The sequence below is a fragment of the Esox lucius genome, chromosome 19 (assembly GCF_011004845.1).
Source record: "Esox lucius isolate fEsoLuc1 chromosome 19, fEsoLuc1.pri, whole genome shotgun sequence".
In the NCBI taxonomy this organism is placed as follows: Eukaryota; Metazoa; Chordata; class Actinopteri; order Esociformes; family Esocidae; genus Esox; species Esox lucius.
In genome coordinates this window covers 39,109,856-39,129,465 of record NC_047587.1, presented here as the reverse complement: position 1 = coordinate 39,129,465, position 19,610 = coordinate 39,109,856, and the positions used below count along the sequence as shown (strand labels likewise).

General features: G+C 39.2%; 1 long non-coding RNA gene across 1 annotated transcript; it reads left to right on the top strand.

Annotated features, from left to right (window-relative positions):
* The first annotated feature begins 14,407 nt into the window (after positions 1 to 14,407).
* LOC109616914 lies at positions 14,408 to 18,753 on the top strand. Its single transcript, XR_002198220.2, has 3 exons — positions 14,408 to 14,468; positions 15,877 to 16,174; positions 17,837 to 18,753. It is a non-coding gene; the product is annotated as an uncharacterized LOC109616914 (long non-coding RNA).
* The last annotated feature ends 857 nt before the right edge of the window (positions 18,754 to 19,610 follow it).

Genomic DNA, 19,610 nt, shown 5'->3' with positions numbered 1-19,610 from the left:
TTGTCTTTCAGTATAGGAGCACAAACACATTTCCCTCCATGACACTGAGGATTTGAGCTTTGTAAACTGTCTAAACAAGTTTGCTGGTCACCTTGGACTAGGATGTAACTGCATTAGCTGCACGTTATTATAGCTGAAATGTCATGTTATTTTTTTGGACTCCAATCAGGCAGATTTAACTTTGTAACTAAGATGCAGACATATTAAAAATGAAAACTGTATCGTAGACAGGTTTTATTGGAAAGATTTTTTTTAACAATGTATATGATATATTTGTACACATGCCCAGTTCAGTCCATCCTGATATTGATTTCTTTGTTATCTACATGCATCCTAAACTTTCCCAATAAACCATAGAAGGCAACAACCTCTTTGGGTTGCTGACTCAACATGAGATGAGAGAATGATACAGTTTTGTATTTATTTATTTAAAGTATAATAAACTCAACTACTTGCCAGAAAGAAAAGGCTCTTTCCGGAAGACTCCAGACTCAATCATATACTATTCCATCAAAGCTATAATTCTAATGATAATTTTTTTGCATACAGATTTGGTCCGTGGTACCAGGTTGGTGAACGTTTATTTTAGACTTAACTTGACTCCACTTCAGGCTAGGAGGTAGAGCAGAGGCCCTCTGTTTCTGTGTTTAGAGAAGAGATGTGCCTGGGATTGACAGGTCATGTCTGGGCTGTGTCAACCACAGGTTCCCTCTGACACTGACCATCAGTCCTTCTGTTGCAAGATCCTGAGAGATAAAGAAACAGAGAAAGAGAGAGACGGAAAAAGCCAAACACATGAGAGGGAAAGAGAGATTGTGACTTCATAAGGTGAAGAAGATAGTACTTGGGTGACAAAATCAGACCAATCATAGCAGTTTTCTAAAAGTATTGTCAAGCTATGATAAGATCAGCAAAAATAAGAATATTCTGACTTTACATGTAAATATAAAATTTCACTGGCATTCAGTTTAGCAGATTAACACTCAGTGTTTATAATGTCTTTGAGATGGGTTTACACACAACTTGGAAGACACAAAATAATTTTTCCATTAAATGTCTTATTTTCAGATGAAATACAGAGAACGGATTAAGGAAGACCCTGGGGTTTTCCATGTTCTTTTTTCTCTGAGCTTCAACTTTGACTCAACCTGACAGTATTTGCAAACAGTATTTTTCATTGTCATGAGCTGAGCTGCATTACAACCAAAGTGGAAGGTAGAAATTAAGTTGGGAAGTTGGGAAGATCAGTTGGGTGCATTCACATGCTTTGAACTTGTTAAGAAATCCACATTGGATAAATGCCAATAAGCTGCATCAACTACCAACTAAATGTATAGCTGTAAGGTTTGTATAAGTATTATAGAGCTAAAAACATCCATAAATTGCTTTTTACAAATAATATTCACCGTAAAGTTGCATTTAACTGACAATTTTTTATTTTTTTTTTGTCCCGGTAATTCCAACAAGAGTCAGAGGTCAGCTTGTAATGACCTGATCATGTATACGCAAAAGGGGTCTGAGGCCACTCTGTGTGACCTTTCAGGTGCCTTAAAAAATTCCCACAGAAACTTCTTCAAATTGTTCTCGCCCGACTAATGCGTTATCTACACTACTGATCAAAAGATTTAGAACCCCTAAGTTTTCCCAGTTTTTATTGAAATTCACACAGGTTAATGCCGTTATGTTTTAATGTAATTTTATATTACAGCATAGAACAAAATTAACAATTGGAGGCAAAAAAGAAATCATAGTCCTTTTGTTCAACAAATTCTAATGTACATTTTTGATTCATCAAAGTAGCCACCTTTTGCACACAGAACAGCCAAACTCACTCGTGGCATTGTTTCTACAATGGAAATCAAATATTGTTTGGAAAATTCTTGCGAACGCTGTTACAGAGGTTTCCACAATTTTGTTGCACTTGTAGGTTGCTTTGCTTTCATCCTTTTGCCTAGTTCATTGCAAACCAGCTTTACCAGGGTTTAAGTATGGAGACTGTGCTGGCCATTCCATGATTTGAAACCTACTGTCTTGATTTTCTTCTATGGTAGTTCTGACATAGCCGGGAGGTATGTTTTGGGTCATTATCTTGCTGTAGGTTGAACCCCTGACCAATTATGTGTACACCAGACAGTATTGCATTGTGTTGTAAAATGCAGTGGTAGCCGTTTTGGTTTAGGGTGCTGAATCTGGATCCAAAAGAGCCCCAGACCATCACGCTTTCTCCTCCATGTTTGACAGTTGTTGTTACACACTGAAGAACCAGTTTTCTCTATCATTTCACTTTTTCTAACATCTCCTCCAAACATGGCTTGTTGATTTCTACAGTAAACAGTCAACTTCAAGACCCGTGACTGACATTTATCACAAAAAATGTATGTGGTATGTACTACAATCAATTACAAATGTTGTGTTTTTGCTGTGCCAGAACATTTGTTTTTCATGTACACTAATGGTCCAAAGGTTTAGAACACCCTGATTTTCCCAGTTTTTATTGAAATTTAAGCAGATCATGTCCAGTAAACATTTTCATCCAGAGCAACTTGACGTACATTCTCTAGAAAAGGGAATCATGACTTTGAAGAGACTGTCTTATTCAACACATGTAACCTGTAATGCAAAACATAGCATTATATAGATGACAGAATTATTTTAGAATTAACTTTTTTCGGTAGGTAGCCAGGCTTACAAGCTTCTTTCATCTTATTGTGAAGACATAGTTAATGTTTATCTTATCCATGAGAATGCAATGTCCTATAGAACTCAAGGAAAAAACTGAATTTCTAACCTAAAAATCCTTAAATGCGAAGATCAGGGGCCATATTCACAAAACGGCTAAAACTCCCCAACTCCCAAACTCTCAACTTGCTGATTTAGGAGAAACTCTTAAAAACAATGGGTGTGTCAGTCCTATTTTGTGACTCCTACATTTATGTTCTAAGAGTTTCACAAAGTGTATTAGTGTTAAAACCAGCTCCTAAATCTGTGAAAAGTTAGAGGTAGTCAAGAGGAATCCTAAGTCACTAAGTCCAAATCACAAACTAACCTAAAATGGCTGCTACGTGCAGTGCGCCTCATAATCAGCCCGGTAGGAGCCAAATCTAATATTTTGTTGTTCAGTGGAATTTTTCCACCCCCTCTAGAGGCCTGGAGGAGAATGTGCCAGCAGGATAAATTACCTGGCCAGGAGAGAGGCAGGTGTGGTTGATTGGAGGCTACAGCTTCTTACATCTGTTTTCATTTTGTTTGTTGTGTTATCGCTTTGTTTTAACCAACCTTTTCTTCATTTATTTTTGCTGTTACTTCAAGATTATATAATAAACTGGAAACATCCTGAGATCACTCTAATTCCACCTCTGGACATTCCCTTTTTATTTTAGCACGGACAAACACGGACAGTCAGTAAAGAACATTTCTCCCAGTCAAGCACCAGAGAGGCAAAATGTCTCTACAAACCCCATTATGCTGTTGTCTGATTTGGAACCAATTACTATTTTCAAAGACAACCTAGCCAAAGGGATTCATTTGCAATGACCTAAACAATTACATGACAATAATTAAGTCATATTATCTATTCCAATTTGATGCTATTTAAAACACTTTTTGTGTTAAACTTTGAGGATGAACATCTTTATATTGTACGTATTATACTGTTTCCTCATGAGACTTGGTACAAATCCCCAAACTACTAAATTCTACCGATTTGTTGCCATGTGTCCAAAACATATTGACATTTTCATTTAGCATTTTAGTAATTTAACAGACTTAAAAAGGAGATACATTTTAATATTTTCTCACACTAGAAAAATGGTAGAGCATAGATTCCCCGGTGGGAATTCATGCTCTACCAACTTCATTTATACACACACAGAGACTGAAATGCTCCAGTCAATTTACAGTAGGACATGTAAAATATGTAGGTTTGCTGTGGTACGTTTTGAAACAGAAAGATTCCTGTGGGGTTTTACTTACACTGTCAAAATACAGTGCGCTAAAAATTATAGCATTCTACTCATGTTCCCACAATTTCCACATGACATCTGCCCCACCAGCCCAGAAGAGGAAATGGGGGTACTGAGAGAATAAACCTTATGGGGGAATGGCCCAAGTCTTTGCCTCTCCTTCTACTGTGTTCACTCAGGGTCACTCAGTGAATAGATCAGAGGTCAAGCTTTCATATAGTGACCTCTAGTACCCTGGGAAGAGCTGACTTTATTTGGTTTAGGAATGTTGGCTTATTGCTTGTTGTTTCCGGGTGTGAAAGCAAGGCAGCTAGTCAATGAGGCAGTCTTTCATTAAGGGAAACCCCACATATATTTGGAGAGGTACCAATAATTTAGCTTTCTCACTGAGGCCTTTTACTCCTGGAGCTCAGACCATTCACAACAGTTCTATAACTTATCTGGTCCACAGTGATATTTTTCAAGTCTGCTTAAAATTCTCATCTCAAAATTGGTGGTCCCATTGGATTACGTTTCTCACTGACAAAGGGGGGTGGGAGGCTGTTGGTGGGTGGAAGTTTCGTCAGAGCCAGGGGGGTGTTAGAAGAGGCTCATAAGAACTAAATGTTTACTCGCGGGGATGGAAACTGTTGCTCCCAGGCTTGGGACGGCTCAGTTAATTCCACACTGGGACAGTTTTTGATGGGAACATGTTGCCCTTTGAATTGGAGAGTGCAACCCCCCCTGCATCAAACTCTCAAGATTGAGCTAAACAGGATGCTGAAGGATTCTGTGGTGCCCTCAGAAACATGGGAAGATGTATACTGTAAAGTAATTTACTTTATGTGAGTTCCTAATCATGTAATTCATCTTGTTTATGTACTTCATAAATGAATTATCATTGTAGCATCAAACATCACATTTAATTCCGTATTTTATGACTAATTAATAAATTGTGTTGAAAATATATTTTTTACTTACTACATATTAAATGGAGACTGGAGAAATTAAATTGTCACAAGCAGCATGTCCCAGAGTATCCGCGAATGTAAACTGTTATACTCTACACTTCTACAACATAATTGAAGCAGGACAAAAATAGCAGAGATTTAGCCATCAAAGCTCTTAGTTGTTTGGAAATGTATCCAATGTTGCTATGTTTTTCTTACATCACTGGCTCTTCTTCTAACATTCTAATAACACCACTGCAAAGAATCATTCTTTTATGTCAAGAGCTTTGTTTTCATCTGGGTATAACTAATTTTCTGTTTTAATAGAGCCCACGGTTGTTGCCTAGTCTCATGTTGGTGCATTTGGGAGTTCCAAAGGCCCCGAACATTTGGCCACTATCCTTCTACGTTTATAGGTCTAAAGCAAGACTGGTGAACGTCACATAAGGCTGCGATATTTACTTAAGGTTAACAGTTATTCCTCAAATATATCCTTACACCTCTTCTTTTTCTATCTTTCTCCAGGCATTAGTTCAAATGGGTCTGACATGCCAAAGTCATGTCCTCCTCCATCTCTGTGTGGAATGAGAGAGAAAGAAGTACCTCTCTAGAATGTAAACAGAACCCAAGGCAGCGGGACAGTATGTTCTGACGCTTGGCCCTTTGAAAGGGGTTGAGATTTATTAAGCTCCAATATAAACCAAGAAAAAGTTAGGCCATAATGAAAGAAAGAGGAAAAGAAGATCTAAGATTCCTCACAGCACCTATCTGGGTTACTCTGAATGTGGGATACAGAATAAGTGCGCATTCCAAGTCTATGATGGGGTTTCATTTCCCCACCTCCTTTCCGCTGAATTATGTGCACTGAACTAAAAGGATACGTTAAATATGGCAGAAGTTCCACAACAGTATTCCACCCACCCGGTCAGATGATTGAGCTCATTTATAGAACACCTGACTGTTGTTACAGTATGTATGATGATTTAATTAAAATACAGCTTGATAACATGATCATCTTTCCAATAGAAATGTTTTGAGGAACTGAAACTCTTGATGATGTTTCTTACACAGGACAGGGGTTTTGGGAAATTATGCTAGATCTAGATCTCAGATTACCATAATCCTCTCTTGGGAATACAGGGTGTGTGTAGTTTATCTTGACTTTGGGCTAGATTACAGGGGTGGTTATGTCACTTGGGTGGTATCGGAAATGTCCGCCCTGGGTTCCTGTGTTGCATCAGAACCAGACTTATCTTGTGGGTTGGGGGGCAGTTAATCCTAGGATATGTTTGACCCCCCTGGTCAAACATATTCCAGGATCAGCTGCCCCCCACACATTTTTTATCTCTGGCTAAATGATCACCAAATCGAGACTGGGACCTGACCACCACAAAGACATACAAAAAACAAGATGGCCCTTCACGTCATGACAAAGTAAAGAAAAGCAGATACTCTTAAGCAATGATATTAACAGATTTATCAACACAAACAGTTGGCAAGAACAGGAGAGAGGCGAGGGAACCCTCCTTCCTTTTAAGACAGACGGTGCTGTGAAAGTTGTACCTTCCTCTGCCTAGAAAATGGATAGACGTTCCACTTTAGGTGCGGAGGACTTGACAAACGTAGGGTGAGTGCTTTAACAGCCTGGTGGCGATGATACAATCGGACAGGTTCGCTGAGGCATAAAGGAGGGGAGAAGGTTGGGGCAAATTGGGAGGTTGAACCTTCTGTACGGCAGCACAGCAATATGAAAGACCTCAGACGGTAGAGCCCTCGTGCTGTAATGTACCTGCCAGGTCCCAGCAATATGAAAGACCTCAGACGGTAGAGCCCTCGTGCTGTAATGTACCTGCCAGGTCCCAGCAATATGAAAGACCTCAGACGGTAGAGCCCTCGTGCTGTAATGTACCTGCCAGGTCCCAGCAATATGAAAGACCTCATACGGTAGAGCCCTCGTGCTGTAATGTACCTGCCAGGTCCCAGCAATATGAAAGACCTCATACTGTAGAGCCCTCGTGCTGTAATGTACCTGCCAGATCCCAGACTTTGAAATGGGGCCCTTGCACACAGAAGAAAGAGGAAAGTGGATCAGGGACTGCCTGATCTGGTTAGGGGGAATATTTTCCTTATTAATTATTCAGTGTCTAGTCTGTGGGAGCTTGTAGTTGGATTGCTCTCCAACAGGGCCTACAAGGCATTGTTAGTGGACTAACATTGTATTGTATTATGGGTTGGAAAGCAGAGGAGGATGTCCATTTAGTCCTTGCCCCCCCCCCCAAAAGTATTTCCACCTGCTTGGATGTGCATTTCAAAATGGAACTCCCTGTACTTGTTCCATGCTGTGTGCGTAATGACGTCATCCCCAGACAGTCTACAGACAGGGAGCCTAAAATCTGCCATCTGGAAGTGAAGAGCACAACAGCACAGATGTTGGCATGAGCTCTTTAGAGCATGAAATGCACCATATTTTTCAATGCTTTCAAGGAATTTCCATTTGTTTCAGTTTTGTGTCTTTTTCCTGCTTAATACTAACATTCCATGGTATTGACATTGTTCGCCAAGATGAAGAACAATTAAGGCACAAATCAATGCCGAGCTGAGTATCAGATTAAAGAAGAAACACCCCTGTACCATGAAACAACGACTTTCCAGAGCACTCTGGGGGGTACATGTTGGCTTACCTGTTTAGCTGTTTGACCATGTTGGATCAACATTGGTCAATTTACAGTATATCTCCAATACATATTATTAAACAGTTTTTTTTAAACCCTTATTTTACCAGGTAAGTTAAGAACACTGTCATTTATGGCAACAACAAGGAGAGGAATAAGGGTTTATTGCCAGCCTAAGAGATAGAATGCCAGGCTCTGTCCTCGGTTACTACCAGTAGACAAATGAAGATGCAAGTTATAGTACATTTGAAGATATTTATGTTGACGTTTATTGTAAGGAACATGCTTGCTGCCAGGGTTTTCTTTATGACATCACGTAAGACATTTTCAATTTGAAAAATGGAAATGTGAAGTACAACTTTGCATTGAGACTGTTGATGTGTACACTACTGCAAATACATGTTGACCATGTTGTATATGGTTCCTGGAAATGCTACCCACTCTTTAAGCATGACATTTCATTGGAGCCTCTAAATGTCATTACAATTCATAGGTAGTGTGAAATGCTCTCATTTGCAACATTGTAGATATATTTTGCTGGCACGCCGTAAGACCTCCCTGTGTTTTACTACTAACCTGGCGCACATAGCCCTTCTGTGGGAATGTTTGCAAACACAGAAAGAAGTCTATTCTTTGCGCTCTTGGCCATGTGAATGATGTAATGCCCTAATGGTGCTAGCTGACACTGAGTTGAGAGCCAAGACCAGCGGGGGGGCACCTGCAGTGGTTCTGGGGGCACATTATTCGTCGAACTACCGTGGGCGAGGAGAGGTTTGCCACAATATTTCCTCTTTAGAAAGCACAGATAGAAACCGACCATAAATAAGACATAGCAGTCCGCTCTAATGCTAACTTTTGTTGAAGAGCTCTGAGTTAGGCTGACATTTCCAATGTGTTTCTCAATGCAGGTCTGGGGCAAGGTTATTATTGGAAACAAAAACAGAAAACTAAAAGAAAAGCAAATATTTGAAGTTTGAAAACTCTCTTTGACTGCATTTAAATAATGCATCAAAATACAACAAAACATCAAATAGGGTTTTGTAAAAAATAAAAAGTAATGTTTTTTTTCCAGGTTGTGATTCTGGCACGTAAAGGCTGACAGTATATGATAACGTTTTAATAGGCCTATCATGTCCGCCACTTCCACTAACTAGGACCAGAAGGAAGAAGCCATAGGAACACCATCATCCAAACTCTAAGAGAGAAAAGCAAACCTTTTTGTATGAAGGTCTATGCACCAATCTGAGCGCTAATCCTTTGAATTTATAATTTATATCAAGTCGTACTACAATGAAAGTTATAATTGAAATCTAACATGACATATCATATTTTTCAGAAAGTAGATTCCATATCACATAGGTACAAAACCAAAAACTGCTCAGTCTCAGTCCGTGCACTTATCTGGCACCTTGGCAACATGTTAGGGTTCTTGTGCCGGAGCTATCCAATGCACATCAACAGGTACTATTTGTCTATAGCTATGGAGAGTAGGCATTCATTTCTTTGTTCACCCACCACTCTGTGCTTAACACTTTTTTTAACTGTTCCTCTGAACAATATTTGAAGCCACCTTGCCTACGTTATGCATTTACCTACAATTTAACTAGCCTAGCTTATGCATTTCCTTGAATTTGGGAGTCATTTAAAAGACACAAGCATCTGGTTGTAGTGTTGAATCGATCAAAGGCGGCCAACTAGGAGAATGGTTTTGCGCAGCCCCCATCCGATCTCAATCTAACCACATTGAATAAAACAACAGCCACAAGAAAATACCTTGAAAAGCTTGATATGTGTTTTATACAGTAGAGAAGCTGATATGTGCTCATTACAGTAGCCTAACCTGGCAGTTATGGTACTTGGTGCCTTAATCAAGAGCACAATGGTAGCAGATGTTAGAACTATAGGATCAGGGACTAACAAACTTCTATTTAGATTTACATGGGCTACACGTAAACGCTGGCAGTTATTGTGGTAATTTGAAGTGTGAAATGTAACAGCCGTGACACCCTGGTTCAGTGACAGCACGTCTACTTACAACCCTGTTTCCAAAAAAGTTCATAAAAACAGAATGCAATGATGTGCAAATCATTTAAACCCTATATGCAATAGAAAATAGTTAGAAAATATATTAAATGTTGAAAATGAGACATTTTGTTGCCTCTGTAAAAATATATGCACACTTAGAATTTGATGCCAGCAACACGTTTCAAAAAAGTTGGGACAGAGGCAACAAAAGACTGGAAAACTTGCGAAATGCTGAAAGACTAAACATGTTGGAATATCACACAACTGATTAGGTCAGTTGGCAGCAAGTCAGTAACATGCTTGGGTACAGTATTAAAAGATCATCCCAGAGAGGATGTGTCAGTCTGAAGTGAGGATGTGGGGGTTCACCACTCTGTGAAAGACTGCGTGGGCAAATAGTGAAACAATTTAAGAATAACATTTCTCAATGGTGGAGAGTGCCTGCCTCAAGTGGAGGAGTTTAAGTATCTAGGGATCTTGTTCACAAGTGAGGGAAGGATGGAATGGGAGATTGACAGACGGATCGGTGCAGCTTCTGCGGTAATGCGGTCGATGTATCGTTCTGTCGTGGTGAAGAAAGAGCTGAGCCGCAAGACGAAGCTCTCGATTTACCGGTCAATCTACGTTCCTACTCACACCTATGGTCATGAGCGTTGGGTCATGACCGAAAGGACAAGATCCCGGATACAGGGTGGCTGCGATAGGGTGAAAAGCTCGGTCACCCGGGAGGAGCTCAGAGTAGAGCCGCTGCTCCTCCACATCGAGAGGGGTCAGCTGAGGTGGCTTGGGCATCTGTTTCGTATGCCTCCGGAACGCCTTCCTGGGAAGGTGTTCCGGTCCCGTCCCACCGGGAGCAGACCCCGGGGAAGACTTAGGACACGCTGGAGGGACTATGTCTCCCGGCTGGCCTGGGAACGCCTCAGTGTCCCCCCGGAAGAGCTGGAGGAAGTGTCTGGGGAGAGGGAAGTCTGGGCATCTCTGCTTAGACTGCTGCCCCCGCGACCCGGCCCCGGATAAGCAGAAAGAAAATGATGATGATGATGATGATTTCTCAATGTAAAATTTGGGGATTTCTTCACCTACAGTACATAATATCATTAAAAGATTCAGAGAATCTGGAGATATGGCTGTATGCAAGGGAGAAGGCTGGAAACCAATACTGTATGGCTGTGATTTTCTGGACCTCAGGCAGCACTGCATTAAAAATAGATACGATATTGTAGTGGAAATCACTGCATGGACTCAGGAACACCTTTGAAAACCATTGACTGTGAACACAGTATGTGAAGGCACGATTAATGCTAAACAATATATACAGGTTTTGGAGCAACATAAGCTGCCATTCAGACAACATTGTTTTCAGGGAAGGCCTTTCTTATTTAAGCAAAACAGTGCCAAACCATATTCTATACGTATCACAACAGCATAGTGCTGTAGTAAAAGAGTCCTAAACTGGCCTGCCTGCAGTTCAGACTTGTCCCCTACTGAAATCATTTGGCGCATTATGAAACGACAACTACAACAAAGGACACCATTTGAGCAGCTGCAATCCTATATTTAGCAAGAATGGGAAAACATTGTACTTTCAAAACAACAGCAATTGGTCTCCTCAGTTCACAAACGCTTACAGAGTATAGTTAAAAGTAGATGTGATGAAACACAGTGGTAAACATGCCCCTGTCCCAACCCTTTCTGAAACATGTTGCTGGCATTAAATTCATATATTTTTCCAGAAACAATAACATTTCTCAGTTTTAACTACTATTTTCAATTAAATATAGAGAACTGATTTACACATCATTGCATTCTGTTTTTATTAACATTTTACACAACAATGTTGTAGTTAATTCCAAATCAAGCTTTAGTATTATGGACTGCTTTTTAAACTTACTAAACTACTTGAAATAAAATGTCAACACATTGTAAAATTCATAACAGAAGAAATTATAACGCATTCTGTAATGTACTACAGAAGAAATATGAACAAATTCTAAGATTAAGTAAAGAACATTATTAGATAAATCACAATTCATTATGTTATTATTCTTAGATCCCTACAATATTGTTTTTTACCAGGAAGCCATAAATTACCAGCTTATTTTCATCCCGCTTTATCTTAAAAATTACCAAAAAAAGGACAACCAAAAAACAAACCATAGGTTTACAACACAAATGTTATTTCCATGTGATAAAACTAATCTAAACTAAATAATATAAAAAATGTAATATATAATATACAATATATATTAAATATATATTGAAACAAAATAAAACAAGTAAAATCAAGTCTGAACAGTAACTGAACTGAAAATAAAAAATATAAAAAATATATATATATATATTATAATAAGACCCAGTGGTGTTCTCAGCTTCTGTCAGCAGGGCTTGGTCAATTCCGTCGCCCAGTGGGAAGCATCGGCAGGTGGCTAATGCACAGAGTACATAAGGGTAACTGGACATTGGGGTCTGAGCGGTGTATGTACCAGCTGAAGGCGGTGAGCCTCATTGGGCTTGACAGCAGCAGACGTTTCAGGCCTCAGTCAGCTGGGCTAGGAATTCTCATGTCTCATGTGGGTTATACACAGGAGAAACTAGTGGCTACCTTCATGATTTGTGTGCATTCGTTCATGGACATATGACAATTCTTTCTTTAGTTTATTAAAGTTAGAGTTTGTTGACACAGAAAGAGAACACCCACTCAAATGACTGAACAATGTAATCACTTGAATCAGCATTTCATTAATACAAAGTGTATTTGATTAGCCAGAGGTGACCACTTCCTATGTTGGAGGGTAAAGTATTAAAGTACAGGTGTTTCCCAGTTCATAGTAGTTTCCAGGAAGTTAACAAGAAGTAGATGACCTTCCATTTTATCCAAAGTCTTACTAATATCAGGAGGCAATACAGCACAATAGACATAATCAGATAGGCCAACTTTGTGTTCCCTTGTGGATACCCAATATCATGATGTCATATGGAGTATTTACTGAAATTAAAAAAATCCCTTACCCACAGAATATTAATTACACAATGCCTCAGTTTTCCGCATTTGTCTGGCGATACCATGAATGCGTTCTGTATCCTATTTTGAGAAATGGCAGAGGACATTTGCATTAAGTTCAACTCTTTCCCTTTAACTTTAGCTCTACTCCCCCAATGCCATTTCTTTTTTTTTGCCAAAAACATTGCATTTATTTTTAATTTGCATTCCATCTCTTTGACTGGTTGAGGTTTCTAAAAGCAGGCCCAACATGTGCGATAGGAGAGAGGTACTTTCTGTACTTTCTTGCCTGTGTAATGAAGCAGAAGAATCGACTGTGTGGAAGGAGATGCAGCGAGATGGAAGACAGGCCCTCAGAGGGCTGCTAAAAGCCTGCTTCTGGTTCTCTGTCTTAAGGCCACTCCTGTTCGCAGAACACTGCTGTCTGCAATGCTATTGCTGGTTCTAGCTACCACTGACTGACTAAGAAATAGCTGGTGTTATAAACTGCCACTTTAAACATCCATTGCCATGTGATTTACAATCTAGGGTTATTGTAAATTCAATCATACACTAAGAAGATATAACTTTTTTAAAGATACTTTTTCACAGGAGATTCTCTCACAATTGGACTGAGCTTGAATTGTTCTACCAAGAAGAGTGGGGTAAAGTTAACTTTAGCTACAATACGTTGTTAGAATAGCTAAGAAACAATTTGCTGTGGGGTGTGCACATGAAGGTATTGACAGTTTTTCATTTGTTATTATTTCTCAAAGAAATTATTCAGTTGTTTTTCTCATAAATATTTTTGGTTACAAGACCTTATTAAAGGTGGAAATGGTCAGACATTCATTTAAGCCATTATATCAGCAAAGGGTATATTTTCAATCAGGATGTTGATACCCACTGTGTATAAAATTCTAACAAGAATGGGCTAAATTTTTTTGGGGGGGGGGCGATCTGTAAATCTTATATGAAAGGCTTAGTATACACAATATTGCGCATATATGGCTGGCCAGCAATGATGACAGTGAAAACAATGAAAAGGATGTTGACTGAGGTCTTTGGTCATTCTTTCCAAAGGGCCTCCCAACACAGAATGTATCCTACTTCAAATATATCCTCTCCATGGCTGGCCAGCAAAATTGATCCTTTAACCCAAAAACTGTAACTCCTAATCATCCCGACAGAACCAGACCTAGGCATCTCTCCCAAGGTGCCCCATCACGGAGCCGGGCCTGGGACGGCAGTGTCGGCCTTTAATGTGCTTATCAGGACCCCTCCTTAGGGGGGTAGGGGATGTGCTGAGTGTCAGGGAGCAAGGACCAGTCCTCCTGCTCTCCACGAGTTGGAGATAAGGTCTGCAGGAACAGACAGGCCCTTTTAAGGAAGAGAGTAACGGAAGGGGAGATCAGTCTTATCTCTCTCTCTGTCCCCAGATCTCCCCATCCACTCACTGGTTATCCCTGGGCTCCTCCCTCCCAGAGCCTATTCTTGGTGTGCGACCCTCCAGATTTTCCATCAGCTGGCTCAGGAAAAGTGGAGGAATGACAGCGCGGGCTACACACACTCTTAATAACATCCCACAGACTTTTTCCAAAGCCACGTACATGTTCAAATACAAACATAAGCCCTCTGTCAGTCTTTTAAATATAAAACATTTTGGGTTTGAGGATTTCACCAACAGTCGTTTTTCAAGACCACCCTCCAGGCCCAGCAGGGCTGTAGTTCAGACGTGCAGAGAAGCGTCATGAAAGTGACGTCATTCCAGAGTTCCCGTCATGTGGAAGCCAGAAAGGATGTCATACTTTTTACTCCATTTCCCCCCTCCTGACTTTTGTCTGACTGGCACACACTCACACACTCACGTGGAGGTCAGCAAGAAACAATATAGATTTAGGTGAGTTTTTTTTTTTTCTTAGTATTTGCTTTGATGTCCTTGACTGCCTCGCTTCCCTACATGGACTGGAAAACACAAAATAGCTCATATCTCTCTAAATAGGGTTCTTCTTGGTTTATTTAGCTGGGTATCGAATCAATGCAATAAAGCCATTGGACCACACAGGCTTTGCAACTGGTTCTATTGGGAGCAATAGACATTCTGTCTGGATATTTGTGGCACAAATGTTTTAGCTGTTGTGTCACAAATCTTGTTCTAGTCACTGGACAAATATGAAATTTTTTTGCACCACATATCAACCATAATTTACTTTATTCTGTAATTTACTTCAGTGAGCTTCAACCTCAATTTGAGATGAGTATAATGTGGACCCTCAGCGCTGTAAAAAGGTAATGGGGCCCATTTGTGATTTTTTTTCCCTTTTCTAATAAATCAAAGAGAACACTTGTAATGTACATAATTCATTATTCAACACATGGTGAAAACAGGACTACCCCCTTAAGCTCAATAACCCGTTGTGTACAAAGACTGCAACCAAACTTCCTCTCACATCACAGTGGAACAATGTTTTAACAAATTTCTGGGTTTTTGAGAATCTGTACATTTCAGGTCCTACCACATCTCAATTTATGTTGTTAGCAACAGATTCTTAAGTAGGTGAGTTAACTAGAGTAAACATTGGCTCCCACTGAACATCAAGGCAAGTTGAAAGGAAAGCAAAAATATACAATCTGTGTAAATTAGCGCTTGTAAAATTGTCTCCCCATTGACACAATGCTCATATTGTACAGTACCAGTTATTTTTTCCACATTGTAGAATGATAGTGTAGACATCAAAACTATGAAATAACACTTATGGAATCATGTAGGCACCCTTTACCTTGAAGACAGCTTTACACTCTTGGTATTCTCTCAACCAGCTTCATGAGGTAGTCACCTGGAATGTTTTTCTCTTTGCTTATGTTTTTTTTTATAAAACATTCTATTTGTGGTATATTCTTGGCCTCTAGCGAGTTAATTCTCACCAAGTGCATAATTTATTTATTTTACTAAGAAGTTATTTCCGACGTACGTACCATGTTCATAAAAGGGAAACATATCATACTGTCATTTGGGTGAACTGCTCCTTTAACAAAATATTGCCATTGTGAGATTAAGGTCTTGCTCCGCTCCTAAATGCCTCGGAAAAATAAACAGTGAAGATGGTTTAAGTGGGCCTGCGCAGGACACCATAAATGGACCTGTGGCACTGGACTAGAGCTATCATGTTTATATAGTTCATTGTTCTGAACGTGTGATGTATATTCTAGGGACAGTGTAGTTTGGTCCAACCTCCATACATGATAATTCTGCATTCGTCTAACTACAGCTATGTAACTCAGTTTTCTCGCTCTCTCCATTTTTTCAGGGGGATGTCTGAGTGTGTGGTAAACACGTGCAGAAGGTGTGGGCTGTGAATGTCCCAATGACAGTGCTGGAGGAGTCACTGAGAAACACTCGCCATGATCTTGGCACAGAGAGCGTTGGGCCTGTGCAAAACACATCCAGGAGATCACCTTAAAAGGAGGGGGACTCTTCACTGTTATCAGAAGCCAGAGGAGCTGCTTCTATCCCAGCTGGTTCCGCCTCATCCTACAGCCTTCCTCTGTTTTCTTTGACTAGTCACCTACTTGTATGTGATTTCATTGTCTACAATGGGTGTGCGGGTATGTTCCTGTAGTGCCTTACTAGTGAGGACTATTATTCCTCCTCAAAAAGTCCTCCACAGAAGCATATTTAACTATGGAAAATACTGACAAGTGAGGACCTTTTGTACAATTGTCACTTATAGAAAGACTATTTTTGGCTTAGGGGTTGGATGTAGGGTTAGGAGTTCTGGGTTACTGTAGGAGTGTGGATTTTTTTGAGGTTACACTAAAAGTTAGGTTCATAAAATCAGATTTCTGTATGTCAATAAGAAAGAACTATCAAAAACGATTAATTTCAGCCCTCCAAACATAGCCTGTATTTACCAAGGACAATGGGAATCATTCACCAATATCTTCCTAAGTTTTTTCTTAAATTTGTTCTTGAGAAAGGTCCTATTAAAAGTCTATGTCAGATTCATGACGTGTTCTTAAACTGCAGAATTGTCTGCATTTATGTTCTTATACTTATGAATCCCATTGTCCTCATTCATTGAAAGCGTGTGCAAGTTGTTCCCAATTCACATATGTAAATGCCCCACCAATCCCCATAAAAGGGCATGAGACTGGAGGGCCGTGTGCACATACAGAAATCACACACCGAAATTCAAAAGAAATGTTGACAGAGGTCAAGAATGCCCAAACCAAAATCTAAAAACTGTGGAGCACCTGAATCCAAACGTTTAAAAAATCTTCAGTAGTTCTGAAGTGGAGGTGCTGCTGCAGGAAAGGAACAGCAAACAAGCTGTCATATTCAGTAGCATCAGTAGTGGATATAAAATAACAACAAAAAAGATGCATGGGATGATTTTACTGGTTCAGTAAACACTGCATCCTGACAAGGGTGCACAACTGAGGATGTAAAAAAAAATTATATTGCAAACATAGAAGAATAATTAAAATAAATTCTGAAATTTTATTTTAAATTCAATCCTATCTATTTTACATAACTGTAGGTTTGAAGAAAACGCAATAACTAATTATTTGGCACAAACATGTCAGCACTCAAATGTGCGTGTGATCTTCAGTGTGTGTAGATTTTGTTACCTAAGAACAAATCCCAAATATGAAAACATTGGTGATTGTCAGAATCTTTGAGGAAACTGCATAGGTGGGTTTTAAGAAGGAATTTCTTCTTAAGAATGGTTGGTGAATGAGGCCCATTGTCAGGGGGAGTTGAATGTACTCAGCTAGATCTAAATAAACCCTCAGAGAGATTTTACCTGAGACAAAAGCTTTATGCTATCATATATCCTTCAGCATGCATCTTTTGCGTAAGTGTAGAAGCCATTTAGGTCAATGTACTCAATGTACAGTCATTGTACAGGCTTCCACTATATCAGATATACATCACATACTACAACAGTTTAAATACATATACAGCACAAAGGATTTTCCATTCCTGTTGGGACACTGAAACAAACACCACTTTCATATATACGCTGGGGAAAAAGCTAGATTGCTGAATGAGAGCATGATCTACAGTTACATCAAAAAGATTTCACTCAGTCATTTCAGTTATTCCAAGCCGTAAGAACATCCTGGGAGAGAATGCCAATAAGCCTTATAAAACAGGCATTTGTGGCCAGGTAAATATTAATTAATAAAGATGCGATTCAGTGAACTTCTAATCATATTTTTGTTAATCACAGTTTTGTTAATCATGGCCCTTTTTCTTTGCAGGATTTCTTTGTTTGATTCCTGTGGCCACCAACATGTAAAATACATGCCCACATGACTGCACATCTCTTTGGATAAAAGCCTCTGTTAAATGGTATATACCATCATTGTGTCATTTTTCACAGACAAGAAATTACTTTAGACATATTGAATATTTTATTGCTGCTCAAAGTTATATATCCAGTGAAGTGGAAGCTGACAAGACAACCCAGTGACTCAGGCAAGAGGCTATGTCTAGTAGAGTGATGGCGAAATAGAAAATTATGTTTTTTCAAAAAAAGTTAAATGTCTTGTGTAGCACTTGACTGCTGTCAATAACGTAAGTCACTCTGGATGAGAACGCCTGTTGACTTAAACGTAAATGTTAAAAAAGCTTGTTAAAAAGGTGCATGCATCCTGTTAAATAAAAGCCATACACCTTTATTGATTGTAACAGTAAGAACCAAAACACAAGTTGATCAGGAGAGCACACTTTTTCCATGACTTGTGTCCTTTTGATCTCATCCTAATTTTAGGATACTGTGTCACTTGTGTCACTGTGTCACTTCCTGGCACTGCAGGTTGCCGTGCCAATAAGATCCAATGCCGTCTCTCCCTCATTTAGAGCACAAACACCTGTTTGTTGTTATTGCCCTCACCTGTGTTCCTGATCACTGTCCCTATTTAAAAAAAGGACAGTCCATTTAGAATTTCTTCCTTTCACAGTGGCTCAGGTCAGTCTTTGTTTGATTTCTACACCAATGTGATGTTGTGGTGTTTTTGTGTGTTTATTTCAGTTTTGTTTTTATTAAATGTTCTTTTTATTAAATGTTCTCATTTCTTCCTGCCTCAACTCTTCAATGTTACACACTGGGTTTAGAAAATGTTTGATAAAATGGTGTGTTCTGTGCCAGAACATTTAAGCAGTAACATGTATACATTTTATCTATGTGGTTTGGAGGAAATACATGTCCAAGTAAATATATATTTTTTTAATCTACAAAATGCTGTCATAAATATTTATTTCAGATATTGTTGGGTCTAAGGATATTCCAACTTTATAATGGGCAGCTTTAAAAACACTTTTAAAAGCATTTTCTTTTATAATAATATGTAATTAGTCAAATAGGATCTGCTCATTATGAACATTCTGTAATGTTTTTTTTTTTTCAATTGTTCCAAACAGTGATGGCTACAACAATTGTGATTTTGACATTTGGGACTAATGGGTTCTTCTGTTTCAATAACTCCCAAAATTCTGCTTTCCAAATTCTGTGTCCACATATCCACGTATTGATGAATACTGCTTTCAATTGGTATGCTCTTTGACACTAACTTCTACTAAGTTCAACAACACGTTAAGACGAGGGATTCTAACATCTCATAACTCTTTTTGACAAGGTTCAACAAGAAACAACTTTCCACATTTGGTATGACTGAGACTGAGTAGTAGCAGCACCAAAAGATTTCCATCAAAGTAAGAACTATAATGAATTTCCACTTACTACCCAACTAAAACTTAGGATAAGTGCTTAGCTGTCATATATTAATTTTAATTTACAGCCAGTTTATAACTCAATGTTACAACCACTGATCAGGTTTTGATGCTAATCCTGTGGAATCCAACAACACACAGGTTCAATGAATTTACTTACTTCAGAAACACTTCTGCAGGGAAACTGACGTTGTCTTGAATTTGTATTAATGAATCAAGTTTCTTCAAGAGTGTTGGAATATGAGATACAAGGGCCGTTATCTAGATCCCTGCGAGGTTGATAGAGTTCAGGGGCTTGGAGAC